The 21531-nt window shown below is 27.4% G+C and overlaps 1 long non-coding RNA gene across 1 annotated transcript; it reads left to right on the forward strand.

Annotated features, from left to right (window-relative positions):
• The first annotated feature begins 13498 nt into the window (after nt 1–13498).
• Nucleotides 13499–14863, forward strand: LOC128547138 (uncharacterized). Its single transcript, XR_008366340.1, has 2 exons — nt 13499–13873; nt 14357–14863. It is a non-coding gene; the product is annotated as an uncharacterized LOC128547138 (long non-coding RNA).
• The last annotated feature ends 6668 nt before the right edge of the window (nt 14864–21531 follow it).

A 21531-nucleotide genomic window follows, 5' to 3' on the forward strand; every position in this document is an offset into this window, starting at 1 on the left:
ATAAGTGTCTTTTACTCCCATATTTTTTTTAACAGTACAATGTTTAAGTTTAAACAAAAAATTTTCATGCATTCTGCCAAATGATCACTAAATAAAAAGTAAGAACAACTTATTACATAAAAAACAAAATTTAACCACCTTCAAACAGCAGGTTTATATCCAAAAATTTATTTTAATACAAAAACAACAACACACATTTTTTTTTAAAACAAAGAACAAAAAACAATTGCATTGGTTTAAAAATGATACAACCTGAAAAACAATAGAAAAAAAAAAAAAAGCTTTAGTACTAAAATAACAATTGAAAAACAAAAACAACAACGATTTGTTTAATTAAAAAGAACAAAATCAACAGCATTTTTTTAAATTGCAAATCAAAAAAACAATAGAAAACATAAGTTTTGTTTAGAAAGGAAATTTAAACAACAGCATTAGATTTAAAGATGATACAAAGGAAAACTAAAGAAACCAACGCTTTAGTTTAAAAAAAAATTTTTTAATTTTTAAATTTTTAAAATTAAGGGGAAATTAATATAAAAACAAAGTGTCTTACACCATTTTACTTTTCAACAGTAAAATGTTTTATTATGAAACAAAAAAGTAGATGAATTTACCAAATGTCCTAATCCAAAAAAGTAAGCACAAAATATAAAAAAAAAAAACAAAGATGGGCATTGCAAGAGCATTTATGATTTATAAATACACTATTAAAAAATTTAACTTGAGAAATGAGAACTGCACATGACAGATAAAATAAATTTAAAGTTTTTAGTATTTGAGCTCGGGGGAAAATGGTTCTAAATTCCATTTTAGCTTCTCTCCTTTTTTGAAACAAAAACATATTTTTAGTTGATGAATAACAGTTTTAGAATTACAAACGTGGTGCTTTTGCTAATAAAAATTTGTATTTAAAAAATTTAAATTAACTTTATGAAAAAAGAAAAAACCACCAGTACCCAAACATAAAAATTATACAGTTTTTTTGTTTTTTTTCTTTAAATTTTTAAAAAAATTCCCCCGATTTTTTTCAAACTTTTAAATTTCCTGAATTTTCCATACGGGTTTTTTTTAGTTTTTTCCCCCGTTTTCAAGTCGCTGGACACCCTGATAAAATCGAAAACAACAGAAAAAAACAGAATTTGTTTGAAAAAAGAATAAAAAAAAAAACAGCTTTATATTTAAAGATGATTCAATAGACAAAAAACAGAAAAAAAAAGTTTTTAGTTTAGAAAAGAACAGAAAACAACAACTTTTTTCAAATGATACAATCAAAAAACAACTCTGTTCAAGAAAAAAACGGAAAACAACGTATTTTTTTTAAAGATTTTAAATAGGAGAAACAAAAAAAAAAACAGCATTAATTTCAAAGATGTAAATTAAAAAAACAAACAGAAAACAACACATTTTTTTTTAAAAAAAAAACAAAAAACCCCAAAGCTTTTTTTCAATTGTTAAAAATCTGAAAAAAAACAGAAAAAAAACACATTATTTTTAAAGGGTGATACAATTGAAAATAAATAGAAAACGCGCTTTAAATTTTTAAAGATGATAAAACCCCTAAAAAAACAACAGAAAAAAACAGCATTTTGTTTAAAAAAGAACAAAGTAGAAATTATTTTAAAAGTGAAAAATTTGAAAAAAAACGCTTTGTTTAAGAAAAAAAACCAAAAAAAAAAAAAAAAAAAAAAAAAAATTAGTTTCAAAAAAAGTAAAATTTAAAAACAACGAAAAAAAATCATTTTTTTAACAAAAATAACAAAAAACAACGTAACTTTTTAAGATAAACAATTTGAAAAAAAACCAACAACAACAACAGCTTTCATTTAAAACAAAAACAAGAAACAATTGCATTGGTTTTAAAAAATGATAAAAGCTGAAAAAAAAACAGAAAACAACAGTTTAGACAAAAGAAACAACAGCTTTAGTACAAAAGCTGTAAATCTGAAAAAAAAAACGACATAACGCATTTTTTAATTTAAAAAAGAACAAAAATAAACAGCATTAATTTTAAAGATGTAACTGGGGAAAACAAACAAACTCAGCATTTGTTTAGAAAAAAAAATTAAAACAACAACATTAGATTTAAAGATAAAGAAAAGGAAAAAAAAAGGGAAAATGAAGCCCCTTAAATATGAAACTAAGTGTCTTTACCCATTTTACCTTCAACAGTACAATGTTTAAGTTATAAAAAAAAAGGAGCACGCACTTGCCAAATGATCAAAAATACCCTAAAAAGCTAAGCAAAAACAATATAATATATAAAAACTAAGAAAAGCATTGCAAACGGTTGTTTTGATATATCAAAAAAATTTTTCAATATGAAACGACAAAAACAGCATTTATTTAAAAAAAAGAAAAGAAAACAATTGCATTGGGTTAAATATGAACAACCTGAAAAAAACAGAAAAAAAACATTAGTACTAAAGTAATACAATTAAAAATAAAGCAAAACAATTTTTTTAATTTAAAAAAAGAACGAAATCAAGCATTAATTTTAAAGAGAACAATCAGAAAAACCAAAAAAACATCAGCTTTTGTTTAAAAGGAAACTAAAAAAAACAGCATTAGATTTAAGTGATACAAAAAGGAAAATTTAAAAAAAACCAAAGCTTTAGTTTTAAAAAAAATTTTTAGTTTAAAGTTTAATTAATGTAGGCCCTAATATAAACTAATGTCATTTACTCCTGTTATTTTAACATACAAGTTTTAATTTATAAAACAAAAAAGAGCATGCATTCGCAAAATGACACAAATCCCCAAAAAGTAAGCTAAAACATAAATAATAAAAATAAGATAGGCATTGCAAAACACTGTTAGATATATCAATACACTTTTACAACTATGAAACGGGACAACAACGCATTTTTTTTAAAACAAAGAACAAGAAAAATTGCTTTGGGTTTTAAAAATTAAAACCCTAAAAAACAAAAAAACAAAGCTTTAGTACAAGAATAAATCTGAAAAAATAACAGCAAAACGCTTTTTTTAAATTATAAAAAAAACGCAAGAAAACTTTTAGTTTTAAAAGATGATACAATCGGAAAAAACAACAGCATTTTTTTTAAAAAAAGAACAAAAAAAAACAGCTTTTATTTTAAAGAAGGTATAATTAAGAAACAAAAAAAACTACTCTTTGTTTAACAAAAAAAAACAAAAAATAAAACAGCATAATTTTTAAAGATGAAACATTTTAAATAACAACCCGACAAAAACACATTTATTTAAAAAAAAAAACAAAAAACAATTGCTTTGGGTTTTAAAAATGATACAACCTGAAAAACACAAAACAACAGCTTAGTACTAACTGATTCAATCTGAAAAAAATAACAGACAACAACGCATTTTTTTTTAATAAAAGAACAGAAATCAACAGCTAATTTTAAAGATGAACAATCGAAAAACAACAGAAAAATCAACATTTTTTAGAAAGAAAATTAAAAAACAACGCATTAGATTTAAAGATGCACATCGGAAAAAAAAGAGAAAATGAAGTCCATTAATATGAAACTAAGTGTCATTTACTCCCATATTTTTTTAAACAGTACAATTTTTTTAACTTATAAAACAAAAAGTAGCATGCATTTGCAAATGATCACTAAGCCCATAAAAGCTAAACAACTATTAATATAAAAAACTAAGAAACCACTGCAAAAGAAGGGATATATATCAATAAAATTAAAATTATGAAACGACAACAACAGCATTTTTTTAAAACAAAAAAAAAGAAAAAATTTGATTGGCTTTTAAAAATGAAAAACCTGAAAAACAACATGTAACAACGCTTAGTACTAGAGATGATACAATCTGAAAAAATTTAAGACAAACGCATTTTTTAAATTTAAAAAAAAGAACGAAAAAAACAGCATTTATTTTAAAGATATACAATCAAAAAAAAAACAAAAAAATCGCATTTTTTTAAAAAGGAAAATTTAAAACAACAGCTTAGTTTTTAAAAAAAAAGATGATCAAAAAGGGAAAAACAAGAGAAAAAAACAGTTTATTTTTTAAAAGAAATTTTAATTTTTAAACAGTTAAAATTTAAATTAAAGCCCTTAATTAAACTAAGTGTCTTTTATCCCATTTTTTTAACCCATAAATGTTTAAGTTATGAAAAAAAAAAGTACATCATTCTCCCCAAATGATTACTATTCCTTTAAAAAAACAAGCACAAATATATCAACAAAAAAATAAGATAACCCCTGAAAACGCAGTTTGATATCCCAAAACAATTAAATACGAAACAGACAACAACAGCTTTTATTCAAAACAAAGAAAAGAAACAATTGCTTGGCTTTAAAATGATACAACCTGAAAAAAAAGTAAAACCTTTAGTACAAAAGGACACAATTGAAAAATAACAGTCAAAAACGATTTTTTTAAATTTAAAAAAAAAGAACAGAAATCAACAGCATTAATTTTAAAGATGTACAATCAAAAAAAACAACAGAAAACATCAACATTTTTTAAAAGAAATTTAAAACAACAGCTTTAGATTTAAAGAGACAAGATAAGGAAAAACAAAGAAAATGAAGTCCATTAATAGAAACTAAGTGTCATTTACTCCCTTTTACTTCAACGTACAATTTTTTTAATTTTATGAAAAAAAAAAGGGTCGCTCTCTGCCAAATGTCACAAATCCCCAAAAAAGTAACTACAACATTAAATATATAAAAAAAGATAAGCATTGCAAAGGCATGTTATATTATCAAACCTTTTAAACTATAAAACAAAAACAACAGCATTTTTTTAAAAACAAAGAAAAAGAAACAATTGCTTTGGCTTGAAAATGAACAACCTAAAAAACAATAAAAAACAACGTTTAGTACAAAAGATAATAAATTTCAAAAAATAACAGCAACAACGCATTTGTTTAATTTAAAAAAAACAGAAATAACAGCATTTTTTAAAAGATGACAAAATCGAAAAACAACAGAAAACATCACATTTTTTTTTAGAAAGGAAATTAAAACAAAGCATTAGATTTAAAGATGATACAATAAGGAAAACTAAAGAAACCAAAAGCTTTTTTTTAAAAAGAAATTTTATGTTTAACATTTTAAAAATTTAATGGGGCCCTTAATTAAAATAGTGTCTTTAAATTTATTTTTTCAACATACAATTTTTTAACTATGAAAAAAAAAAGTAGATGATTCTCCCAAAAAAGATCATAATACCCTAAAAAGCAAAATAAAACATAATAATATAAAAAAATAAGAAGGCACTTGAAAAACGCAGTTTGTAATCAATACACTTTACAATATGAAACAACAACACAGCTTTATTTAAAACAAAAAAAAAAAACAATTGCATTGGTTTTTAAAAATGTAAAAACCCTGAAAAACAAAGAAACAACAGTTTTAGTATTTAAAGATGATACAATTGAAAAAATAAACAGTCAAAAACAGCTTTTGTTTAATTAAAAAAAAACAAAACAACAGCTTTAAATTTTTTAAAATGATACTTCAGAAAAAAACAGAAAAAACATCAGCTTTTTTAAAAAAGGAAAAAAATTAAAACAACACATTGATTAAAAGATGTACAAAAAGGGAAAAAACTAAAAAAACCAACACTTTATTTTTAAAAAGAAATTTTATTTTTAAACAGTTATAATTAATGAAGGCAAATTTAGAAACTAAGTGTCATTTACTCCAATTACTTTTCAACAGTACAATGTTTAATTTATCCCAAAAAGTAGCATACATTTCCAAATGATCAAAATCCCTTTAAAAAACAAAAGCTACAAAAATTTAATACATAAATCTAAGAAAAGCACCTCCCAAAGAGAAGTGATAATTTTCAATCACTATTAAACTATGAACTTGAGAAACGCACATGCAGAAAAAATCAAAGTAAAATTTTTTTGTATTGAGTTGGGGCAATGGTTGCTCAATTCCATTTTAGTTCTCCCCCTTTTAAAACAAAAACAATCTCTTTTTTAGTTGATGAATAACAGTTTTAGAATTATCAACGGAGTGCTTTTTGTAAGTTAAAATACTGTATTATAAAAAAAAAGTAACATTAGAAAAGAGAAACCCCATACCAAGACTTAATTATACGTCTTTTTGATTTTTTTTTAAATTTTTTTGAAAAATTCCCCGATTTTTTTTTAAAACTTTTAAAATTCCCTGAATTTTCCATACGGGGTTTTTTTTAGCCTTTTTCCCCCCTTTTTTTTTTCCCAGTCGCTGGCCCCCCCTATAAAATCAAAAAAAACAACAAAAAACAACGCATTTGTTTGAAAAAAGAATAAAAAAACAGCTTATATTTAAAAAAGTTTCAATATGACAAACAACGAAAAACAACGCTTTATTTTAAAAAAGAACGAAAACAACAACTTTTTTTCAAATAAGATAAAATTGAAAAACAAAAACATCTTTTAAAAAAAAAGAACGGTAAAAAACGTATTAGTCAAAAAGATTGTACAATAGGAGAAACAAAAAAACAACGCTTAAATTTCAAAGATGATAAATTAAAAAACAACAGGAAACAACAGCATTTGTTTAAAAAAAAAACAAAAAACAAAAGCATTTTTTTTTCAATAGATACAATCTGAAAAACAACAGAAAAAAACAATTAGTTTTAAAGGTGACACAATTGAAAATCACAGAAAACGAGCAAAAATTTTAAAGATGATACAAGCTGAAAACAACAGAAAAAAATAGCTTTGTTTACAAAAAAAACAGAAAGAACAAATTATTTTAAAATGATAAAATTAAAAACAACGCATTTGTTTAAAAAAAGAACAAAAACAACAAACAGCATTGTTTTAAAAAAGGTAATTTTTAAGAAACAAAAGAAAACTACTCATTTGTTTAAAAAAAATAACAAAAAAACAGCATAGTTTTAAAGATAAAAAATTTGAATAACAACAGCAACAACGATTTATTTAAAAAAAGAACAAGAAAAATTGCATTGGCTTTAAAATGTACAACTAAAAAAACAACGAAAACTTTTTATTACTAAAGCGTTTCAATCTGAAAAAAAAACAGACAACAACAGCTTTGTTAATAAAAGAAACAAAATCAACAGCAAAATTTTTTAAAGATATACACCAGAAAAACAACACAAACATCAGATTTTTTTTTAGAAAGAAAATTAAACACCAGCTTTAGTTTTTAAGTGCCGTTCAGGAAAAAAAGGGAAAAAAATGAAGCCCCATTAATATGAAACTAAGTTTAAATTTTTACTCCCATTTACCTTCAACAGAAAATGTTTTAACTTTGAAAAAAAAAAAGTGCATGCATTCTCCCAAATGATCACTAATACCCTAAAAGCTAAGCTACAACATATATAATATATAAAACAAGGGAAGGCACTTGAAAAACAGCATGTTTTTAAATATCAAACACTATTACAACAAAAACAACAAAAAACCTTTTATTTCAAAACAAAGAACAAGAAAAAAATTACTTTGGTTTTAAAATGAAAAACCCGAAAAAAAAATAGAAAAAACAGCTTTGTACTAAGTGATACAATCTGAAAAATAACAACAACACAGCATTTGTTTTAATTTAAAAAGAACAGAAATCAACGCTTTAATTTTAAAGATTCAATCAAAAAAAACGAAAACATCAGATTTTTTTTAGAAAGGGAAAATTAAAAAAAAACAGCTTAGATTTAAGATGAAAAATAAGGAAAAAAAAAGAACCCAAAACTTTAGTTTAAAAAAAAAATTTTTAATAAACAGTTATAATTAATAAAGGCCCATTAATATGAAACTAATGTCATTTCTCCCAAAACTTTAAACAGTACATGTTTTAAGTTATGAAAAAAAAAAGTAGCAGCATTTTTCAAATGATCACTAAACCCTAAAAAGAAAGCTACAACAATTAATACATAAATTCTAGAAAGCACCTCCCAAAGGATGTTTTGATTTTCAATACCTTTTACAAATTGAACTTGAAAAAAAGACATGACATAAAAAATCAGAACATAAAATAAAAAGTACAATTTTTGGGTTTTGGGCCCTTGGGGCAAGGGTTGCTCAATTCCATTTTACTTCTCTCCATTTTAGAAACAAAAAACTTCTTTATTTGAGAAAAACATTTTTTAAAATTTCAAAAGTGAGTGCATTGCTAAGTATACAAATGTTTTATAAAAAAAATTTTTAAATATTATAAAAGGGGGAGAAACCCCAGACCAAGACAAAAAAATTAAAAAGCTTTTTTTTTTCTTTTTTCTTTTTGAAAAATTCCCAGATTTTTTTTTTCAAACTTTTCAAATTCCCTAAAATTTTCCATACGGGATTTTTTTACCCTTTTCCCTGTTTTCCAGGTCGCGGGCCCCCCTGTAAAATCTAAAAAAAAGAAAACAGAGCTTTGTTTAAAAAAGGGAAAAAAAAAAAAGCATTATTTTTAAAAGATATTCAATATGACAAACAACAAAAAACACAGCTTTATTTTAAAAAAGAACAAAAAACAACAGCATTAGTTTTTAAATAAGAACAATCGAAAAACAACAACTCTTTCAAGAAAAGAACGGTAAATTACAGTATTAGTTTAAAGTTGTAAAAAGGGAGAAAAACAAAAAAACAACAGCATTAATTTAAAGATGATAAATCTAAAAAAACAACAGACAACAACAGCATTTGTTTAAAAAAAACAGAAAAACAAACAGCATTAGTTTTAAAATATGATACAATCTGAAAAACAACAAAAACAACAGCTTTAGGTTTTAAAGGTGTTCAAACTAAAAATCAACAAAAAACAGCAGCATAAATTTTTAAAAGATGATAAAAGCAAGCAAAAAAAACAACAGAAAACAACAGCATTTTTTAAAAAAAAGAACAGCAAGAACAAATTATTTTAAATAGACCAATCTTAAAACAACAGCATTTGTTTAAAAAAAGAACAAAAAAAAACAACAGCATTAGTTTTAAAAAAGGGTTAATTTAAGAAAACAACAGAAAACTACATCATTTGTTTAAAAAAAAATAACAAAAATACCAGATAATTTTTAAGATAAACAATTTGAAAAAAACCCGAACAACAACATTTATTCAAAAACAAAAAAAACAAAAAACAATTGCATTGGCTTTAAAAATGATACAACTGAAAAAACAGAAAAAAAACATTTTTTGTACTAAATGATTTCTGATAAAAAAACAGACAAAAAACAGCATTTTTTTAAATTTAAAAAAGGAACAGAAATAAACAGCTTTAATTTAAAAGTTGATAAAATCAGAAAAAAAACAAAAAACATCAACTTTTGTTTAGAAAGAAATTAAAAACACCAGCATTAGATTTAAAGATACCATAAGGAAATCAAGAAAATGAAGTCCCATTTTTTGAAAAAAAATTTCATTTACTACCTATTCTTTCAACAGTAAATTTTTTTAAGTTATGAAACAAAAAAAGTAGCTGCATTCTCCCAACTCACCCAATACCCAAAAAAAGCTAAGCTAAAACATTATAATACATAAAACAAAGATAAGCACTTGAAACGGCATTTAGACATTCATCACTTTTTAATTACAACTATAAAACAGCAAAACAGATTTTTTTAAAAACAAAGAACAAGAACAATTGCATTGTTTAAAAAAATGTACAACCTAAAAAAAAACAACATGTAAAAACAGCTTTGTTAAAAAGATGATACAATCTAAAAAAAAAAATAAAGTCAACAACGCTTTTTTTAATTAAAAAGAACGAATCAACAGCATTAATTTTAAAGATGATACAATCAGAAAAACAACAGAAAACATCAGCATTTGTTTAGAAAGGAAATTAAAACAACAGCATTAGATTTAAAGATGATACAATAAGGAAAACAAGAGAAAACAACAGCTTTAGTTTTAAAAGAAATTTTAAGTTTAACAGTTATAATTAATGAAGTCTCATTAATATGAAACTAAGTGTCATTTACTACCATATTACTTTTCAACAGTACAATGTTTAAGTTATGAAACAAAAAACTAGCATGCATTCTACCAAATGATCACTAATGCCCTAAAAAGCTAAGCTACAACATATATAATACATAAAAATCTAAGATAAGCACCTGCAAAGAGCATGTCATGATATATCAATACACTATTACAACTATGAACTTGAGAAACTGCACATGACACCTAAAATTAAAGTACAATGTATTAGTATTTGAGCTCTGGGGCAATGGTTGCTCTATTCCATTTTAGCTTCTCTCCATTTTAGAAACAAAAACATACCTCTTATAGCTGATGAATAACAGTTTTAGAATTATCAAACAGTGAGTGCATTTGCTAAGTATACAATACTGTATTATATAAAATAAATGTAACTATTATGAAGAAGAGAAACCACCAGTAGCCGAGACATAATAATTATACAGTCTTTTTGAGTTTTTCTTTCAATTTTTGAAAAATTCCCCGATTTTTTTTCAAACTTTTCAAATTCCCTGAATTTTCCATACAGGGATTTTTTTAGCCTTTTCCCCTGTTTTCCAGAGTCGCTGGCCACCCCGATACAATCTGAAAAACAACAGAAAACAACAGCATTTGTTTGAAAAAACAATAAAAAAAACAACAGCATTATATTTAAAGATGATTCAATATGACAAACAACAGAAAACAACAGCTTTAGTTTAGAAAAGAACAGAAAACAACAATATTAGTTTTAAATAAGATACAATCTGAAAAACAACAACATCTGTTCAAGAAAAAGAACGGTAAACAACAGTATTAGTCTTAAAGATTGTACAATAGGAGAAACAACAAAAAGCAACAGCATTAATTTGAAAGATGATAAATCTGAAAAACAACAGACAACAACAGCATTTGTCTAAAAAAGAACAGAAAACAACAGCATTAGTTTTCAATATGATACAATCTGAAAAACAACAGAAAACAACACCATTAGTTTTAAAGGTGAGACAAGCTGAAAAACAACAGAAAACAACAGTATTTGTTTAAAAAAGAAGAGTAAGTAACAACATTAGTTTTAGAGATGATACAATCTGAAAAAGAACAGCATTTGTTTAAGAAAAAAAAAACAAAAAAAAACACCATTACTTTTAAACAAGGTATAATTTAAGAAACAACAGACAACTCCATCATTTCTTTAACAAAAAATAAGAAAAAACAACAGCATAAGATTTAAAGATGAAACAATTTGAATAACAACAGACAACAACAGCATTTATTTAAAACAAAGAACAAGGAACAATTGCATTGGCTTTAAAAATGATACAACCTGAAAAACAACAGAAAACAACAGCTTTAGTACTAAAGCTGAAACAATCTGAAAAAAAAAACAGACAACAACAGCATTTGTTTAATTACAGAACAACAAAAATCAACATCATTAATTTTAAAGATGATACAATCAGAAAAACAACACAAACATCAGCATTTGTTTAGAAAGAAAATTAAAACAACAGCATTAGATTTAAAGATGACACGATAAGGAAAACAAGAGAAAATGAAGTCCCATTAATATGAAACTAAGTGTCATTTACTACCATATTACTTTTCAACAGTACAATGTTTTAAGTTATGAAACAAAAAAGTAGCATGCATTCTGCCAAATCATCACTAATACCCTAAAAAGCTAAGCTACAACATATATTATACATAAAAACTAAGATAAGCATTTGCAAACAGCATGTTATCATATACCAATACACTATTACAACTATGAAACAGACAACAAAAGCATTTATTTAAAACAAAGAACAAGAAACAACTGCATTGGCTTTAAAAATGATACAACCTGAAAAACAACATGTAACAACAGCTTTAGTACTAAAGATGATACAATCTGAAAAAATAACAGACAACAACAGCATTTGTTTAATTAAAAAAGAACAGAAATCAACAGCATTAATTTTAAAGATGATACAATCAGAAAAACAACAGAAAACATCAGCATTTGTTTAGAAAGGAAATTAAAACAACAGCATTAGATTTAAAGATGATACAATAAGGAAAACTAAAGAAAACAACAGCTTTAGTTTAAAAAGAAATTTTAAGTTTAACAGTTATAATTAATGAAGGCCCATTAATATGAAACTAAGTGTCATTTACTACCATATTACTTTTCAACAGTACAATGTTTAAGTTATGAAACAAAAAAGTAGCATGCATTCTGCCAAATGATCACTAATACCCTAAAAAGCTAAGCTACAACATATATAATACATAAAATCTAAGATAAGCACCTGCAAAGAGCATGTTATGATATATCAATACACTATTACAACTATGAACTTGAGAAACTGCACATGACACCTAAAATCAAAGTACAATGTATTAGTATTTGAGCTCTGGGGCAATGGTTGCTCAATTCCATTTTAGCTTCTCTCCATTTTAGAAACAAAAACATATCTCTTATAGGTGATGAATAACAGTTTTAGAATTATCAAACAGTGAGTGCATTTGCTAAGTATACAATACTGTATTATATAAAATAAATGTAACTATTATGAAGAAGAGAAACCACCAGTAGCCAAGACATAATAATTATACAGTCTTTTTGATTTTTTCTTTCAATTTTTGAAAAATTCCCCGATTTTTTTTCAAACTTTTCAAATTCCCTGAATTTTCCATACAGGGATTTTTTTAGCCTTTTCCCCTGTTTTCCAGAGTTGCTGGCCACCCTGATACAATCTGAAAAACAAAAGAAAACAACAGCATTTGTTTGAAAAAAGAATAAAAAAACAACAGCATTATATTTAAAGATGATTCAATATGACAAACAACAGAAAACAACAGTTTTAGTTTAGAAAAGAACAGAAAACAACAACATTAGTTTTAAATAAGATACAATCTGAAAAACAACAACATCTGTTCAAGAAAAAGAACGGTAAACAACAGTATTAGTCTTAAAGATTGTACAATAGGAGAAACAACAAAAAACAACAGCATTAATTTCAAAGATGATAAATCTGAAAAACAACAGACAACAACAGCATTTGTTTAAAAAAGAACAGAAAACAACAGCATTAGTTTTCAATATGATACAATCTGAAAAACAACAGAAAACAACAGCATTAGTTTTAAAGGTGATACAATCTGAAAATCAACAGAAAACAGCAGCATTAATTTTAAAGATGATACAAGCTGAAAAACAACAGAAAACAACAGCATTTCTTTAAAAAAATAACAGCAAGTAACAACATTAGTTTTAAAGATGATACAATTTGAAAAACAACAGCATCTATTTAAGAAAAAGAACACAAAAAAACAACAGCATTAGTTTTAAAGAAGGTATAATTAAAGAAACAACAGAAAACTACACCATTTTTTTAACAAAAAAATAAAAAACAACAGCGTAACTTTTAAAGATGAAACAATATGAATAACAACAGACAACAACAGCATTTATTTAAAACAAAGAACAAGAAACAATTGCACTGGCTTTAAAAATGAAACAACCTTAAAAACAACAGAAAACCACAGCTTTAGTACTAAAGCTGATACAATCTGAAAAGTATAGACAACAACAGCATTTGTTTAATTAAAGAAGAACAGAAATCAACAGTATTGATTTTAAAGATAATACAATCTGAAAAACAACAGAAAACAACAGCATTTGTTTGAAAAAAGAATAAAAAAACAACAGCATTATATTTAAAGATGATTCAATATGACAAACAACAGAAAACAACAGCTTTAGTTTAGAAAAGAACAGAAAACAACAACATTAGTTTCAAATAAGATACAATCTGAAAAACAACATCTGTTTAAGAAAAAGAACGGTAAACAACAGTATTAGTCTTAAAGATGGTACAATAGGAGAAACAACAAAAAACAACAGCATTAATTTTAAAGATGATAAATCTGAAAAACAACAGACAACAACAGCATTTGTTTAAAAAAGAACAGAAAACAACAGCATTAGTTTTCAATATGATACAATCTGAAAAACAACAGAAAACAACAGCATTAGTTTTAAAGGTGATACAATCTGAAAATCAACAGAAAACAGCAGCATTAATTTTAAAGATGATACAAGCTGAAAAACAACAGAAAACAACAGCATTTGTTAAAAAAAGAACAGCAAGTAACAACATTAGTTTTAAAGATGATACAATCTGAAAAACAACAGCATTTGTTTAAAAAAAAGAACAGCATTAGTTTTAAAGAAGGTATAATTTAAGAAACAACAGAAAACTACATCATTTGTTTAAGAAAAAAAAACAAAAAACAACAGCGTAAATTTTAAAGATGAAACAATTTGAATAACAACAGACAACAACAGCATTTATTTAAAACAAAGCACAAGAAACAATTGCATTGGCTTTAAAAATGATACAACCTGAAAAACAACAGAAAACAACAGCTTTAGTACTAAAGATGATACAATCTGAAAAAATAACAGACAACAACAGCATTTGTTTAATTAAAAAAGAACAGAAATCAACAGCATTAATTTTAAAGATGATACAATCAGAAAAACAACAGAAAACATCAGCATTTGTTTAGAAAGAAAATTAAAACAACAGCATTAGATTTAAAGATGACACGATAAGGAAAACAAGAGAAAATGAAGTCCCATTAATATGAAACTAAGTGTCATTTACTACCATATTACTTTTCAACAGTACAATGTTTTAAGTTATGAAACAAAAAAGTAGCATGCATTCTGCCAAATGATCACTAATACCCTAAAAAGCTAAGCTACAACATATATAATATATAAAAACTAAGATAAGCACTTGCAAACAGCATGTTATGATATATCAATACACTATTACAACTATGAAACAGACAACAACAGCATTTATTTAAAACAAAGAACAAGAAACAATTGCATTGGCTTTAAAAATGATACAACCTGAAAAACAACAGAAAACAACAGCTTTAGTACTAAAGATGATACAATCTGAAAAAATAACAGACAACAACAGCATTTGTTTAATTAAAAAAGAACAGAAATCAACAGCATTAATTTTAAAGATGATACAATCAGAAAAACAGAAAACATCAGCATTTCTTTAGAAAGGAAATTAAAACAACAGCATTAGATTTAAAAATGATACAATAAGGAAAACAAGAGAAAACAACAGCTTTAGTTTAAAAAGGAATTTTACGTTTAACAGTTATAATTAATGAAGTCCCATTAATATGAAACTAAGTGTCATTTACTACCATATTACATTTCAACAGTACAATATTTAAGTTACGAAACAAAAAAATAGCATGCTTTATGCCAAATGATCACTAATACCCTAAAAAGCTAAGCTACAACATATATAATACATAAACTAAGATAACCACCTGCAAACAGCATGTTATGATATATCAATACACTATTACAACTATGAAACAGACAACAACAGCATTTATTTAAAACAAAGAACAGGAAACAATTGCATTGGCTTTAAAAATGATACAACCAGAGAAACAACAGAAAACAACAGCTTTAGTACTAAGGATGATATAATCTGAAAAAATAACAGACAACAGCAGCATTTGTTTAATTAAAAAAGAACAGAAATCAACAGCATTAATTTTAAAGATGATACAATCAGAAAAAAACACAGAAAACATCAGCATTTGTTTAGAAAGGAAATTAAAACAACAGCATTAGATTTAAAGATGATACAATAAGGAAAACAAAAGGAAAACAACAGCTTTAATTTAAAAAGAAATTTTACGTTTAACAGTTATAATTAATGAAGTCCCATTAACAATGAAACTAAGTGTCATTTACTACCATATTACTTTTCAACAGTACAATGTTTAAGTTATGAAACAAAAAAGTAGCGTGCATTCTGCCAAATGATCACTAGTACCCTAAAAAGCTAAGCTACAACATAAATAATACATAAAAACTAAAATAAGTACCTGCAAACAGCATGTTATGATATATCAATACACTATTACAACTATGAACTGGAGAAACTGGACCAGACAGCTAAAATCAAAGTACAATGTATTAGTATTTGAGCTCTGGGGCAATGGTTGCTCAATTCCATTTTAGCTTCTCTCCATTTTAGAAACAAAAACATATCTCTTATAGCTGATGAATAACAGTTTTAGAATTATCAAACAGTGAGTGCATTTGCTAAGTATACTATTCTGTATTATATAAAATAAATGTAACTATTATGAAGAAGAGAAACCACCAGTAGCCGAGACATAATAATTATGCAGTTTTTTCTTTTTTATTATTTTTTCTTTCAATTTTTGAAAAATTCCCCGATTTTTTTTTCAAACTTTTCAAATTCCCTGAATTTTCCATACAGGGATTTTTTTAGCCTTTTCCCCTGTTTTCCAGAATCGCTGGCCACCCTGATACAATCTGAAAAACAACAGAAAATAACAGCATTTGTTTAAAAAAGAATAAAAAAAACAACAGCATTATATTTAAAGATCATTCAATATGACGAACAACAGAAAACAACAGCTTTAGTTTAGAAAAGAACAGAAAACAACAATATTAGTTTTAAATAAGACACAATCTGAAAAACAACAACATCTGTTTAAGAAAAAGAACGGTAAACAACAGTATTAGTCTTAAAGATGGTACAATAGGAGAAACAACAAAAAACAACAGCATTAATTTTAAAGGTGATAAATCTGAAAAACAACAGAAAACAACAGCATTTGTTTAAACAAGAGGGCCATGATGGCCCTATATCGCTCACCTGTTATCATTGCACTTAAGGACAAGTCTTCAAGGTCAAAAGATCATAATAGAAATCAATCAAAAGAATTATGAGAAAATATAGTTGAAATTTTCTTTAAGTAACTTTAAAAACAAGATTTGAAAACTTTTTGTAGAGGTCCACTAGGCAATGCTACATGTCAAATATCTAAGCTCTTCTGGTTTATTTTTAGAAAATTTTGAAGATTTTTCTATGTACAATCAAGTAACCCCATGGGGCAGGGTCAATTTGACCCCAGGGGTCATGATTTGAATAAACTTTGTAAAAGTCTAATAGGCAATGCTACATGTCAATATCTAAAATCTAGGCCTTCTGGTTTATTTTTAGAATTTTTTTTTAAGATTTTCCTATGTAAAATCAAGTGACCCCTAGGGCGGAGTCATTTTGACCCCGGGGGACAAGGTTTGAACAAATTTTGTAGAGGGTCCACTAGGCAATGCTACATGTCAAATATCTAGTCTCTAGGCCTTCTAGTTTATTTTTAGAAAATTTTGAAGATTTTCCTATGTAAAATCAAGTGACCCCTGGGCTGGGTCAATTTTGACCCAGGGGTCATGATATGAACAAATTTTGTAGAGGTCCACTAGGTAATGCTACATGTGAAATATCTAAGCTCTAGGCCTTCTGGTTTTTTTTTAGAAAACTTTTGAAGATTTTCCTATGTAAAGTCAAGTGACCCCTAGGGCGGGTCAATTTTGACCCCCAGGTCATAATTTGATCAACTTTAGTAGAGGTCCAATAGGCAATGCTACATGTCAAATATCTAAGCTCTAGGGCTTCTGGTTTCTGAGAAGAAGATTTTTTAAATATTTTCCTATGTAAAATCAAGTGACCCCTGGGGCGGGTCAATTTTGACCCCGGGGGCCATGATTTGAACAAATTTGTAGAGGTCCACTAGGCAATGCTACATGTGAAATATCTAAGCTCTAGGCCTTCTGGTTTATTTTTAGAAATTTTTTGAAGATTTTCCTATGTAAAATCAAGTGACCCTGGGGCGGGTCAATTTTGACCCCGGGGTCATGACTTGAACAATTTTAGTAGAGGTCCACTAGGCGATGCTACATGTCAAATATCTAAGCTCTAGGGCTTCTGGTTTTTGAGAAGAAGATTTTTTAAGATTTTCCTATGTAAAATCAAGTGACCCCTGGGGCGGGTCAATTTTGACCCTGGGGTCATGATTTGAACAAACTTGGTAGAGGTCCACTAGGCAATGCTTCACACCAAATATCTAAGCTCTAGGGCTTCTGGTTTTGAGAAGAAGATTTTTAAAGTTTTTCCTTTCGGTTGCCATGGCAACCAGTGTTCTGCATGGAATTCAATTCTTTGAACAATTTTGAAAGGGGGCCATCCAAGGAACATCCCTGTGAAGTTTCATCAAAATTGGCCTGTTGGTTTAGGAGGAGATGTTGTTTAAAGGAAAGTGTGGACGGACGTACAACGGACGGACGGACGGACGGACGCCGGACGGTGAGCGATCACAATACCTCACCCTGAGCACTTTGTGCTCAGGTGAGCTAAAAAGAACAGAAAACAACAGCATTAGTTTTCAATATGATACAATCTGAAAAACAACAGAAAACAGCAGCATTAATTTTAAAGATGATACAAGCTGAAAAACAAGAGAAAACAACAGCATTTGTTTAAAAAGAACAGCAAGTAACAACATTAGTTTTAAAGATGATACAATCTGAAAAACAACAGCATTTGTTTAAGAAAAAAAACAAAAAAAAACAACAGCATTAGTTTTAAAGAAGGTTTAATCGATGAAACAACAGAAAACTACATCATTTGTTTAACAAAAAATAACAAAAAACAACAGCATAAGTTTTAAAGATGAAACAATTTAAATAACAACAGACAACAACAGCATTTATTTAAAACAAAGAACAAGAAACAATTGCATTGGCTTTAAAAATGATACAACCTGAAAAACAACAGAAAACAACAGCTTTAGTACTAAAGATGATACAATCTGAAAAAATAACAGACAACAACAGCAATTGTTTAATTAAAAAAGAACAGAAATCAACAGCATTAATTTTAAAGATGATACAATCAGAAAAACAACAAAAAACATCAGCATTTGTTTAGAAAGGAAATTTAAACAACAGCATTTGTTTAATTAATGGGACTGTTTAAGTTATGAAACAAAAAAGTAGCATGCATTCTGCCAAATGATCACTAATACCCTAAAAAGCTAAGCTACAACATATACAATACATAAAATCTAAGATAAGCACCTGCAAAGAGCATGTTATGATATATCAATACACTATTACAACTATGAACTTGAGAAACTGGACCGGACACCTAAAATCAAAGTACAATGTATTAGTATCTGAGCTCTGGGGCAATGGTTGCTCAATTCCATTTAAGCTTCTCTCCATTTTAGAAACAAAAACATATCTCTTATAGTTGATGAATAACAGTTTTAGAATTATCAAACAGTGAGTGCATTTGCTAAGTATACTATTCTGTATTATATAAAATACTAGTAAATGTAATTATTATGAAGAAGAGAAACCACCAGTAGCCAAGATATAATAATTATACAGTCTTTTAAATTTTTTCTTTCAATTTTTGAAAAATTCCCCGATTTTTTTTTCAAACTTTTCAAATTCCCTGAATTTTCCATACAGGGATTTTTTTAGCTTTTTTTTCCTGTTTTCCAGAGTCGCTGGCCACCCTGCTGCAATCTGAAAAACAACAGAAAACAAAAGCATTTGTATAAAAACGACCTGAAAAAAACAGCAATAGTTTTAAAGATGATACAATATGGAAAACAACAGAAAACAACAGCATTAGTTATAAAGTTGACACAATTTGAAAAACAACAGACAACAACAGCATTTGTTTAAAAAAAAACAGAAAACAACAGCAATAGTTTTAAAGATGATCAATCTGAAAAACAGAAAATAACAGCATTTATTAAAATATGAATAAACCATATACAAACCATGTGACCCCCGGGGCAGGGCCATATTTGACCCTAGGGGGATAATTTGACCAATCTTGGTAGAGGACCACTAGATGATGCTACATACCAAATATCAAAGCCCTAGGCCATGTGGTTTTGTACAAGAAGATTTTTAAAGTTTTCCCTATATATCTATATAAACCATGTGACCCCCGGGGCGGGGCCATGTTTGACCCTAGGGGGATAATTTGAATAATTTTGGTAGAGGACCACTAGATAATGCTACACACCAGATTTCAAAGCCATAGGTCCTGTGGTTTTGGACAAGAGGATTTTTAAAGTTTTTCCTTTCGGTTGCCATGGCAACCAGAGTTCTGCATGGAATTCAATTCTTTGAACAATTTTGAAAGGGGACCACCCAAGGATCATTCCTGTGAAGTTTGGTGTAAATATGCCCAATTGTTTTCAAGAAGATTCTTTTAAGTTGACGGACGACGCACCACTGACGACGGACATCAAGCGGTCACTTAGTGACAAGGTGAGCTAAAAATAATACAAACAACAGCATTAGTTGAGCTAAAAATGTAAACAAGGAAAAACAATGTTTGTCAGAATTTCACTCGATAAAAGACACAATCCTATATTGTTTTGTTCTGGTTTATATCCAAGTATGACTAACACAATTCAAGTCATATCACGGCAATTTTCCACATTAGTGGTGTAGATGTATAGTACCTATTTTAACACTATTTTGACATGGACCTGCATTTGGTTTGACCCTCCAAGCTTAAATAAATAAGTTAGACAGTTACATGCTAAGGCATGAGCCATATCCATTTATAATACTGAACACTGATAAAAAAGTTAATTCTAGGATTTTTTTGTGTTTCTTAACAATATGTGTAGTTTTAAGACACCATTCCTCATGGCCACATCACAAATGTATTTCTTCTGTGTAGGACATTTAGATTCAATGAGAATTTAATTCTCTTTTCAAAATTTTAAGTTAGTTTAACATGGCATACTTCAGAATGGAACTGTGTACTTACTTTTCGTGATGCAGTGTTTCTGCAGGTAACAAACTTTTGCGTAATAAACCCTGAAGTACTGGCCCAACACTTGTCCGATGTACCAGTTGTAGAACAAATAAATGAGACTGAAAGTAAGAAAAAGCAAATTAAATAAAGCACTAAACCTTTACTTAGCACATAATTATTTTATAAGTCTATAAAATTTCTTACTACTTATTGGTTAATGAAAAAGGTCTTTTTTTTTTGTTTGGTTTAACATTACATTAGGATTTCAAATTTTCAAGATAAAACTAATGGGAGTTTTAATTGCTGTTTGGTTTTAATTTTCATGAAATAAAACAAGCAGTTTCAACATGTAACATTTTTTATTGAAATCAAATTCAATCTGGAACCATCAGTGTATTACTGGAGAGAAATCAGACTACTTTCATAACAACTTCTATTTATCTACAAAACATATCAACACTTCAAGAGAACCTCTTCAGTACATCTGATTTTATAAATAGTAGAAGAGTTCAACAGGAATTAGTTTTCCATACATGTGACTTAAAGAAACAGGCAAATACTTCAATACTTACACAACAACATGCAGAAACAGTGATCTGTATTGTATTTCGACCCGGCCGGCAAACTTCCTTGAGGTATAGTGGCCGACGTGCCGTTTTATTTTTCTGCACGCTGTATTTGTAATGGAGTTGTGTTAACACTGACTGTTGCAGATGCCGGCCAATTTGTATTCATTTGTCTATCTTCATGATGAAACAACTTCAACTGAAGTTCTAAATCGGACCTGAAATGTACCAATAATATGCATGCTGAAAACTTCTCTTAAAGCTAGAGCTGCTTTTGTGAAAAGTGAATGTCTCCCCAATCTGCTTAATCATCTAAATAGCAAGTCAGTCTTTATACTGTTACTCACTACAATGCAGAGCAAGAACTCCAAAATGCCTACACTGATTTGGCTGACTTATCTAACTTGTTCGAGGTCTTGTG

The sequence above is a fragment of the Mercenaria mercenaria genome, chromosome 12 (assembly GCF_021730395.1).
Source record: "Mercenaria mercenaria strain notata chromosome 12, MADL_Memer_1, whole genome shotgun sequence".
In the NCBI taxonomy this organism is placed as follows: Eukaryota; Metazoa; Mollusca; class Bivalvia; order Venerida; family Veneridae; genus Mercenaria; species Mercenaria mercenaria.